Source organism: Saccostrea cucullata, unplaced genomic scaffold (genome assembly GCF_032062105.1).
Source record: "Saccostrea cucullata isolate Sc308-1 unplaced genomic scaffold, CSIRO_AGI_Scuc_v1 ctg9842, whole genome shotgun sequence".
NCBI lineage: Eukaryota > Metazoa > Mollusca > Bivalvia > Ostreida > Ostreidae > Saccostrea > Saccostrea cuccullata.
In genome coordinates, this window is record NW_026930436.1 from 21,820 (window position 1) to 32,847 (window position 11,028).

At 32.9% G+C, this 11,028-nt stretch overlaps 1 long non-coding RNA gene and 1 other non-coding gene across 2 annotated transcripts; both read right to left on the bottom strand.

Moving 5' to 3' along the window:
- Positions 1–377: 377 nt before the first annotated feature.
- Positions 378–451, bottom strand: Trnat-ggu (transfer RNA threonine (anticodon GGU)). Its single transcript has one exon. It is a non-coding gene; the product is annotated as a tRNA-Thr (tRNA).
- Positions 452–1,057: 606 nt separating this feature from the next.
- Positions 1,058–2,918, bottom strand: LOC134228581 (uncharacterized). The gene is made up of 3 exons (XR_009984028.1): positions 2,725–2,918; positions 2,163–2,220; positions 1,058–1,578 (listed from the first exon to the last, which is right to left on the bottom strand). It is a non-coding gene; the product is annotated as an uncharacterized LOC134228581 (long non-coding RNA).
- Between the last annotated feature and the right edge of the window lie 8,110 nt (positions 2,919–11,028).

Below are 11,028 nucleotides of genomic sequence, written 5' to 3' on the forward strand. Positions count from 1 at the left end.
AGAGTGAGTTGTATTCACTAACAAAAACTGTTTTTACTACCTGTCCGCCCATACCCATGCACACCGTCAAGGTAGCAGCACGCAAATTATGTATAGCATATAGGGTGATGTAGACTGGTAAGCTTTTATATATAATATTCATAATTTCCAGTTAAATATATATTTAAGTAATTTAAATGTAAAGTTCGTGTAAAGTACGGATATTTAAAGTTAGTGAATTGTGTGTAAAGTATGAATGTTTAGTATTTTGTATGAATGTTGTAGGTTTTATTATCCATATAAATATCAAAAACCCAAGACTACTGTTCTGATCTCTACCGACGGGTTACAATGGCGCCCACGTTGGGACGCCAAATGTCACAGGTGGTGAAAAGTCAAGTCTCAACCGGGACTCGAACCCAGGGCCTCTGGCGTACCGTGCCAGCGCTCTAACCAACTGAGCTATTGAGACCCGATATATTGACTGACTTTCACGCACCTGTGAACCCGGTGACATTATTATATCAAATATTAAATCTAAATGTATGATTTTTTTTTAATTTAAATTCATATTAATTTATTCTTATGTGAATATTTTACAAACATGCAAAATATATAGTTGCTGAATAAAATTCAAGATATTCAGAATGTCAAATTTCTTATTTAACTTCATTTTCTTCTCAGTTTATGGTCAGTTCAGTGCCGTACAAATGTATTTCAATTTCCAATTTTGTTTTATGTGTGAAAATTTAATAATTTATGTTTAATATAAAATATTTCCAAAATCTTCATTGTCAGACTCAGACAGATTGAAAGCAATAAATATTGTAGTGAGCTCACACATGTTCCTTATATCTTATAAAACATGCAAAGAAATTAAGAATTCACAGTATTTACAGTATTTATAACTCATTCTTGAGTAAGCCAAGTTTGTATTTGACCTTGGCATTTGATCTTTAATGTTCATTAATGTCTGATTGAGAGACATTAAAATGATCCACACATGTTCCTTAGATCTTATAAAACATGCAAAATAATTCACAGTATTTACATCAATTATCACACTTTCTTGAGTAAACTTTGTATTTGACCTTGACATTTGATCTTAAATTTGTCAGTGTTTAAATGAGGAAAAAATATTTGATCAAGTTCAAAATATTTTTATTCAGGGTGATTCCTCAACAATGTTTAACAATTTAATATTCCATTACCATGAGACAAATTCATTAAAAGTATCCATGTACAGGATGAATTTCAATGCCAAGATCACAGATACATGTACATGTACTTTGTTTAAATTTAAGTTTATCAATGTTTTTATAACAGTTGTATAATGTTTTACATGCATATGATTTGACTTCCTTATCTGTCGCTCAAACTGAATTTCAAGTGTCAGAGTTATTGTCAGAGAGATGGTCATAAACCGAACAGTATCACAAATGTCAACAATGCACAGAAAAAAGCACTGATCTCCTTAATAAAAGCACCATGATTTCAGACTTAGGACTCTTTAAAACTGGTTTGAACATCTTTCATTATTTAGTCTAACAGCATCTGAGATGAACTGCAATCTGTACAGCTGAAATAAGCAGGGTTGTCCTGAAAAAAAAAAAGATAAGCATTTATATTGTAAATTTTGTGTTATTACACATTTAAACTGTTTTTGATTGTGATTATCTTTCACTTTTCATGTAAAATTGGCTTTAATTTCACCTTTTTTCTCTCCCAAAAGTAGTGCATTAAGAAATCATGAAAAATAAAATCTTATACTGCAACTTCAGTCATATTAATTTTTTTTTAATCTTATTTAACATAATTTACTCAGAAGTACATTATAATTCATTTTATCTTGTTGACTTGCTAACAAATACATGTATATGAATACATTAGTTTGGGAGTTTTTCTCTATTTTTCTGCTTGTATTTATCTTTTAATTAATGTTTTTTCTTTGTTTTCTTTTTTTTTGTCTTGAAATTTGAATATGAAAAAGAAAAGACATATTAATTTATATAACAACAAAATGACTAGAATATTTCAACAGTTTAATTTCCTTTTAAGATTTTTAAAAGAAGAAAATCACTTGTTCTGAGAATCTGCTGACACGTCATCTAAACTCAGATAATGATGTATATGCATTTTAATGATCATGCATAAATACATGATAAAAAGCAATTCATACATACTTTTTAGATTAAAATCCTTTACACTGTGATGACGCATGAGTGCAGGCAAATCCATTCTCTGTAATAATGAATATTAAAAGATTAACTTGTGTTTCATAACTCACAATACATCATTACAAATGGACATACAATGTAAGTGCAGTGCTGACTGCTGAATGAGCTTATTAAACATTTAAACAGTAGCATTAGAAATGGTCATAATGATTGTACATTCACTTATCATAAATTGCACTGAAATGAAAACTATTTTCTAACCTTACTAGGGAAATGATAATAGTAACAAACTGATTAAGGCATAATACATATGATTGTTTTAGTCTAAGAGCTCATTGATGGCTGATTGAATCATGTGACAGAGTATTTGTAAATATTAATCCCCCTTTCTATCTAGCTACTTCTATCTACACTACCTGACTACTTCTCTCTATTTTTCCGCACCCTATTTTTGTTTACATAAAATAGAATAAAATGTTTATAATTTAAGTCATTAGAATATTGTCTAAAGGGCGAAATAAGTGTAAAAATGCACACATGTACAGTGTACAGTTTGTAGTATACTTACATGTTCTCGCACATCATCTATTCAAGTCCGCGGTCGACGGTTCCTGTGGAATTATCCAATCAAACAGAGCAAATTTAACAGGAAAACATGTTATTACACTTTTACACAAGTAAGAATCGGTTAAATCATCCTAACAAGCTGAAGAATTACGGTCTTTCGATGCCTGGACTCTTCGTTGTTTACATTCTCAAATTCTTCCGGTTCTCGTTCACGGTTAGATCGTACGCCTTATTATTCGAAGTTTATATTGTAAATCTGTTTTTGGTAAAGAGAATGTTTTATTTTCTATTTAAACTTTATAAATATTTCTTTTGTAAACATTTTATACTGTATTTCGTTTTTGTAAATTATTCTGAATTATGAATGAACCTTTGCTCGAATCTGATTGGCTGTAGGATAGAGGATAGGATAGGATAGGAGTGGATTAATTTCTATATGTTCCTAACGTGAATCCTCAATCCTGAATCCTATCCGATCCCATCCCATGTCAACTTGTGGGATAGCAGCACTGTAGTCTTTCCTCTAATTTCCTTGAGTAAAATATCTAGGAAACATTGGTCACTAACAGTGAACAACAATAATTCATTATCGACAGAACAACGATTATCTATGTCATACACTGGGCATGCATACTGTACTTTTACGTCATTTATTTTTTGTTTAATTGAATCAATATAAGCCTTATCTGTTAAAAGAGAATTGTAAAATTTCCAAAATCCTTTACCTTTAATAAAGTCATTAATTTTCAAAGACATCACAACTGGAGAATGGTCGGATCTGTAAAGGCCGGTATACACGGTAAGATTTGTATTATAAGATTTGTATTATAATACAAAATCTTACTGTGTATACACTCTTAATACAGTGTATCATAAGATTTTTCGAATCTTATAAAACTGTATTAAGAATAGAGCAATGCTCCATTTCCTAATACAAGTCTTAGCTTACCTATCACTTTCAACCAATGAAATGTAATGACACTTGGGGTCATCCTATTTTTATCATTACTAAAAAAAAGCACATGGTAAATAAAAATGATAGACTTTACAAGTAAAGACATCGAAAAACTCGTGGGTTTATGGGAAGGGGAAAAGGACTTGTGGAATATATAAAGCAGTAGCATAGTACGATGATAGACACCGCTATCAGAGCCTCATCCATCATTTTTATTACTTTGACAGAGAGAGAAATATGGCGGGGGGAAACACGTTGGAATAAGTAGTTTATTTACAATCTTATAAGATATGTATTAGCGTGAGTACAGGAAAGTATTATAATACAAAAGTATCATAATACTTGCATTATACTACAAATCTCATCGTGTATACCGGCCTTAACTGTCTTCATATTGAACACTACTAACGTAAGGGAGCAAAGATTCAGATATAAGAAAAAAGTCTAGTCTAGCCTGTTTTAAGGGGTTTTTTTTCTCCACGAATAGCGCCTAACTTGAGCGTAGTTTTCACGAAATACATCGTTTAGATTCAAATTTTCCATTAAATTTATAACTTCCAGTCTCGCTTTTGGATTGTTCAAATTTTTGTAGTTCATGGAATCCAATTCCTTATCTAAAACTAAGTTAAAATCGCCTGCTTTAATTATTTGTTGCAACATGTAGATTTTTTCAACCTCATTCATCAAATTAGAATAGAAAAGTGGTGTATCAGAATTTGGCCCATAAATATGTAAGAGTGATGATTTATTAATTAATTATTTCTAATTAATTAATAAAATATCAAATTATTTTTTATTCTGGTTGTATATATTTTTATTTCAGCTTATTAGATAAGGGTATGGCCATTCAGGTGTAACAGACAGTGCTACCCTGTTATTGCCTTAGGGTTATAATTAAGGTCCTGGCCATAAGTTCTATAAGTCATTTGTTTCTATATATTGGGTTTTAGTTTTGTGTTCTTGTGTTTTATTGGTTTGTCAAATTCCCTCCAAAGTGTTCTTGGTCTTTCTGGTCACTCTTTGTCCAGATTGTTTGTAGAGAGGTTCCATTGATTTTGTTTATGACAAATTTGACATTCTGACCGAGACTCTCTTCATCTTCTGGTAAGTTGATATTTATTTACTAACTTTAACATATCTTTAATAAATAGTTCATTAAATGTCAAATTCTTGCAATATTAATTTCCATAGCACTTTTGCACAGTAAGAGAGATTTTGGAAGTCAGTTTTTTTACTTAGTTATTAGCAGTAAAGTTGTGGTATTTTATGATCTAGATAATATGAACACATGTTTTATGATCAGAGAATTATATAAGGTTTATGATAATTTATAGCCTTGTACTACTTGTATGATATTTAACCATAGGAGCTTGCCTATTCCCTCAGAATGGTATGCTATTGTTTTTATGATCTATTGTTTTTATTAGTAAAAGGTACATAATGTCTATGAAGATATTATAGCTTAAATAGTAATATATATTTTGTTGTAAAGTATTTTAATTATATGCACAGAGTGTAGATTCTGAGGGAGTATTATATTACATGTCAAGATGTGTAATGAATGTAAGAGTTACCTCCCTTTATGCAGCATTGTGTATAATATTGAATTGTGCATTTATGATTTTATGATATTCTCAATATTGTTATTATTTATTTCAAGGCAATATTAGATGTAATTATTTCCACTACAATTAATAAACAGTACGAACCCTGACAGGCGTTTTCATTATTACCATCAACCCTGTTAAAAATTTGGCGCCCACGTTGGGACCTCTCTGCATCAACAACCAACAGCCTGTAGCCATTTCTGATATCCACTTTGAACAGTCTGCCTGACCAGTGCCCGTCTAATAGTGTATGTCTTATTCACGGATGAATGGATGGACTGTGATGTGATGTGTGACGTACGCGTACCAAATGTTACGATGATGTAGTGACATTGTCGTGAGTGACTGTAGACTAGTACCGGTACATATCCGTCGAGACCACCTCTGCAGGATACATATCCGTCAGGACCACCTTTGGACAATTTGGTGACTCATTATTCATTCTTTGTGTTATTTGTGCTTTGTGTTTTGTGTTTAGTGCCATATATGGTGTGTATTTTCAACACGTGATCTTATATCAGCTGATTGGTGAGTGTTACTGTTAGAATTGTTTACCTGTATACTAAGAGCTCTATAATTATTTTTTCTTTTCCTTGCTTGCAAGCCTATTGTGTTTTTGAAATTTACATATTTATTGGGTACCGTTGGTATTAAAATTTTTTGATTAATTTAGTTTTAAGTGTAAAGGTTAATTTTAAATGTTTGAAAGCTGAGTGCCAGATTGGTAAGTGAGGTATCACAAATTCACATATCCAGAGATCCAGGTACCCTTGAATTACTAATATGTAAGTAAATTAATTAATAATTCTATCTCTTTTGACAGTGCTTTTTTGACAAATATACATTACAGACATTTCAGTTGGATAAGTAGATACAGTTTTCTTGGTAAAGTGTTAGTATTTGTGTGCAGGTGAATTACATCCTAGGTTCTAAGTTGTGCAGTTTTCAGAGTTGTTGGAGGGTTGATTGAAACAAGCTTTATTATAACATTTGCTTGTTTTACTGATTAGTGTAGTGCCCACCTTATACTTTATTGATTTTCATTTATTTAATACTTATTTACATTGGGTTCGTTCCGCAATTTGATCGAGATCGGTTTCTTTTTCCGATTGCGCATTTCCGATCGAGCTCGAAATCCGCGTTATCTATTTTGACCGGAAGTAAGTTTAGACAACGTGATTTGGTAAACAAATATTGAAATTTGCCTTATTTTCCCAGTGTTTGTTGTTCATTATTCATTTCAAGTCATTTGAAGTACAGCAACAAAGGTTTTGAAAGTCATTATCTCTTTAAGGTAATTATTTTGCGTCAAATTTTCTTTATTTCAGTCTTTGAATTTCAGTCAGCTGATTTTTATACGCCCGTCTTAAGACGGGACGTATTATGTTATAGGCTTCATGTCCGTCCATCCGTCTGTCCATTCGTGTCCGGCTCATAACTTCAATACTATTAGGCCTAGGATTATCAAACTTTGTCGACTGATACTTCTTGGGTAGACGGTGTGTCGCGCACAAAAAGAAGGTCGCTCTGACTTTTAATAAAGATGCTATGGCCAAATATGGAAAAATCCTGTCCGGCTCATAACTAGAAAACTATTAAACCTAGAGCTATCAAACTTGGCAAAAGTATACATCTTAGGTAGAAGGTGTGTCGCGACCTATTTCAAGGTCACTGTGACCTTTAATTTTAGTGAAATTTTTAAAAAAATCTAAGTTTTTTAATTTTCAAATTTCATAACCCTAAAAATATAAAAAATAGAGTTGTATCCTCATTAAAAAGTATTAAATCAAGTAAAAACTTATTTTTTTTATCATATACTTTAGAGGAATCTTAAACAAATTTCAATGTTAATGAGAGGAATTCTGTTTGTCCCATGGGCATAATTATCAAGCACTGGTCGAGAAGAATTTTGATAGCAGAAAGTTGCATGTCAAATTAGAGAGAAATTAATGAGTTTAGTGTGAGGAGGTAACTAGTAGAGCATTGGTGTTATCAACATCCCTTGGGTATTGGGCAAATGGACAGCCAGCCTAGCTGTTAGATTAAAAAATAGCTCTTGTTGGCCAGCCTAAGTTTTAAGATGAATTTGATGAAAAGTAATTAAAACTTATTTGATAATGCATATTAAACTAATAATCTAATATTATATAATATTAATTAATTAAAAACTAATTTTATGGGATGGGGTTGAATCAACATGCCTACATGTCCATATGAATTAAATATAAAACCTGTCTGGCATTAAATCTAAAAAGAAATCATGGAGTATTTTATATGTTTTAAAAGTGTTTTAGGATAAAAAGTGCAGATCCTTTAATATTTAGGGAGTGATGAGTAGACAAGCATCATGTCAAAGATTAATTAATGAGTTCAATGTAGGAAGGCTATCTGATCAAGTGCTGCCTTATCTGTATCCTTTGGGGATTAGACAGAAGAACTGCTGGTCAGTTTATAGCATATGTCATTTGATGGCCAGCCTTTCTTTTCAAAATTAATTTGGCATAGATTAAGTTGTTAAGACTAATTTGATATTGTTTATTATGATGGCCGGCATTTGACAAAGTCTAACACAAACAGTATAGAAATCTATCAGTTATGTAATATTTGTTATAATTATGCCTACAGCACAGGGGATGGATAAAGAAATATTTTTTTAAAAAGATGGAAAAATCATGGAAATCTTAGAATCAAGGTTGATGTGAATTTCTTGCACTCTTAAGGTAAGTCACTCCTGAAATTTGTTATATCAAGGATTTTTTGAGAAGTATATTTTGGATAAGTACTCATAAAGTGTAACTCAAAATCGCAAAGAAAATAGGGGGTCAGTGTGCATCCTACTGATCTACGGTACATTTAAGTTGACCTTTTTGCACTTAAATTTCACCTTTTTGGTTAATTACTTTAACCCTTATTATATTTGATTAGATGTAAGCATGGTAATAAATATAATCTTATTTTATATAAAATAGTTTGAATAATATTTATCATTAAACAAATCCTGCAAATTAATGCGCGTAATTTATTGCGTGACCTTTTTGCACTAAAAAATAACATGTTTGGGGTATTTAAAAACTTAATAGGCAATAAAAAAATTTCTTATATCAAACTTTTTACAACTTGAGTGCTGATCAGTCACAAGTATCGAGTAGTTTGAAATAATGAAAGAAAAAGGTGGGGTCAGTGATGTTAATTTTGAAATATTTGTCAAAATATGTGATTTTCAGGCAAAAAATGGTGTAAATTTAACCTTGACTTCTTTAATATATTTTCATTTTTTGGAAAAGTTTATTGAGGGAAGGTGTAAAACTTGGTCTAAAAATATAGATTAAGACCTATATTAAATATTTTTAGCAATATCAAAACGGAAAACATTCTCCGAGTAAAAGTATATGAGGCTAAATTTCCATTACATTAAATTTTATAAATGTGCAGATTTGCAGAATTTTCTGCTAAACATCCTTCCACCAAAAGAAATAGTCCCTCATAAATATTTCTTCTTTGGAGATTTTTGAGCAGTTTTTTCATTGAATGTTAAAAAAATTACATTGTTTAATTTAAATATGTTATAAAAATTGAATTTTGATAAGTAGTTTTGAAGTAAAAGCTTCTGCGTGAACTTTTCTAAAAAGCTGACGAGTGACTTACCTTAACTGTTAAAGATAATTGTGTAATTTTTTGACGGGCGTATCATGCTGTGGCGTGGCACTTTATTGATTTCATCTAGTAGAACATTCGTTGAAATATCTAGTACTCAATTGAAATATATCTTGAGTTTATTTTAAAAGCATTTATAGTCATACATATTTACTAGGGAACTACCTATCAGCAATATTCATTCGTTTTAAATATTTGAAACAAGCCCATTTTATCAGTTTATAGTTCTGTCATGAACTCCCACCTGTAAATAATACTTTGTTATTCGTTACTCCCCCATGATTAGTTCATGCTGAACTACCCTCCTATTCTGATTATAGTTTTGTTTATTTCATCATTACTGTACAACATGCCGAAATCCGAAGGAGACGCAAGTAAAACAGATACTTCACCTGAGACAGAAGCTGATAAAGGAGCTACGGCTAGCCAAGTATCAGAGAATGAGTGGAAAAGTCTGTACGCCACGTTAGAGAAAATGAAGATAAAACCAGACAACTTCACATGATGGTTAGCTTCACAGGAAGATCAGCCACAGGCTAAGAAAGAACTGAAATTTCCTACCACACAAGCAACCACACAAGCACCAGCAATGCCACCACCATTACCTACCGGCTCTTACTATAAAGCACCTTTGAAGATCTTAGTGTTTTCTGGTGATTAAAAGGACTCATATGAACTGTGGAAGTATGAGGTCGTTTGTCTTATGAAAGAGTCTCATTCTGAGGAGTCCATTCTTCAAGCCATCAGACGTTCCGTCAAAGGGGAAGCAGCCAAAGTCATCATGAGATTAGGTGTAGGTGTAACTGTGCAAGAAATCCTGTGTAAGTTGGACAGTATTTATGGAAACGTGTTGGAGAAAGAGTATATTTTGGCTGAATTCTACAGCGCAAAACAGAAGGATGATGAGACTTGTTCTGCATGGAGTTGCCGTCTTGACGATATTTTATGCAAGGTAATGAAGATGGGTAAAAGTTCAGAATAGTGCAGCAAATGAGATGCTTCGCACTATGTTTTACAAAGGACTCAGACACGACTAGAAAGATATTTGCGGACACCTGTACCATTCGATCAACGACTTCGACAAGCTACGGGTGGAAATCAGGAAAATAGAGACTGAACAATGAACATCCAGCTCAAGGAAAAGTGAAGTCAAAGCCAGCAATTGCAAAAGCAGGAGTATCTCAGCCTGAGACAATGAACACTTTGGAAAGTAAGTTTGTAAGCCCTGCAGGCTCAAATAAACAGCTGAGAACAACACAAAAATCTTACTACAATCCACCCTCTCATGGATCAATTAACTACAGAGGTAGACATCTCTATCAGAGAGGAAGAGGACAGTTCTCAGGTCGTGGTAGAGTTTATACTCCAAGAATGCCTGAACCAAGAGTCACTGATGTTGATCAAGGGCAACAGATGCCTCGGAGGAGTGGTAGTATTGTCTGTTATAAATGTGGTCAGGAGGGCCACATCGCAGTTGGTTGTCGAGTAAGGGTAGACCACAGGAGGAATTTAAACTACAGATGGCCGAATCCTGGGGACAAGGGTCTGGCCGACAAAACCGTGGTCCCATCAGCTCACAAATAGTAGGGACAGCCAACGAAGTACAAGTGACTATAAATGGAATATCATGTTTGGCAATACTCGATACTGGTGCTACTGTTTCTACAATATCCCAGTCATTTTATACCACACATCTGCAGGGAACAACAGAGTTGCATCCATTAGATGAGCAGATAGATAGTGAATGTGCGGATGGGCAGTTGATGCCTTACATGGGCTTTGTTGTAGTAGACTTAGCCACTTATGGACTTTCATCTATTGATGTTTTGAAACAGTGCTTATTTTTGGTTGTTCCTGATAGCAAGTACAATTCACGAGTGCCAGTACTTTGATGTACCAATCTACTGGATAACCTGATGAAGATTACAATGTCAGAGTATGGTACCAGATTTCTACAGAAAACGGACATACACACTCCTTGGTATTTGACGTTTAGATGTCTTACCTTGAGGAACAGACAACTAGAGAGAAACAGAAACAGATTATCGGTACTGAAGTCAACTGAGTCATCCAGAATCCTTATTCCACC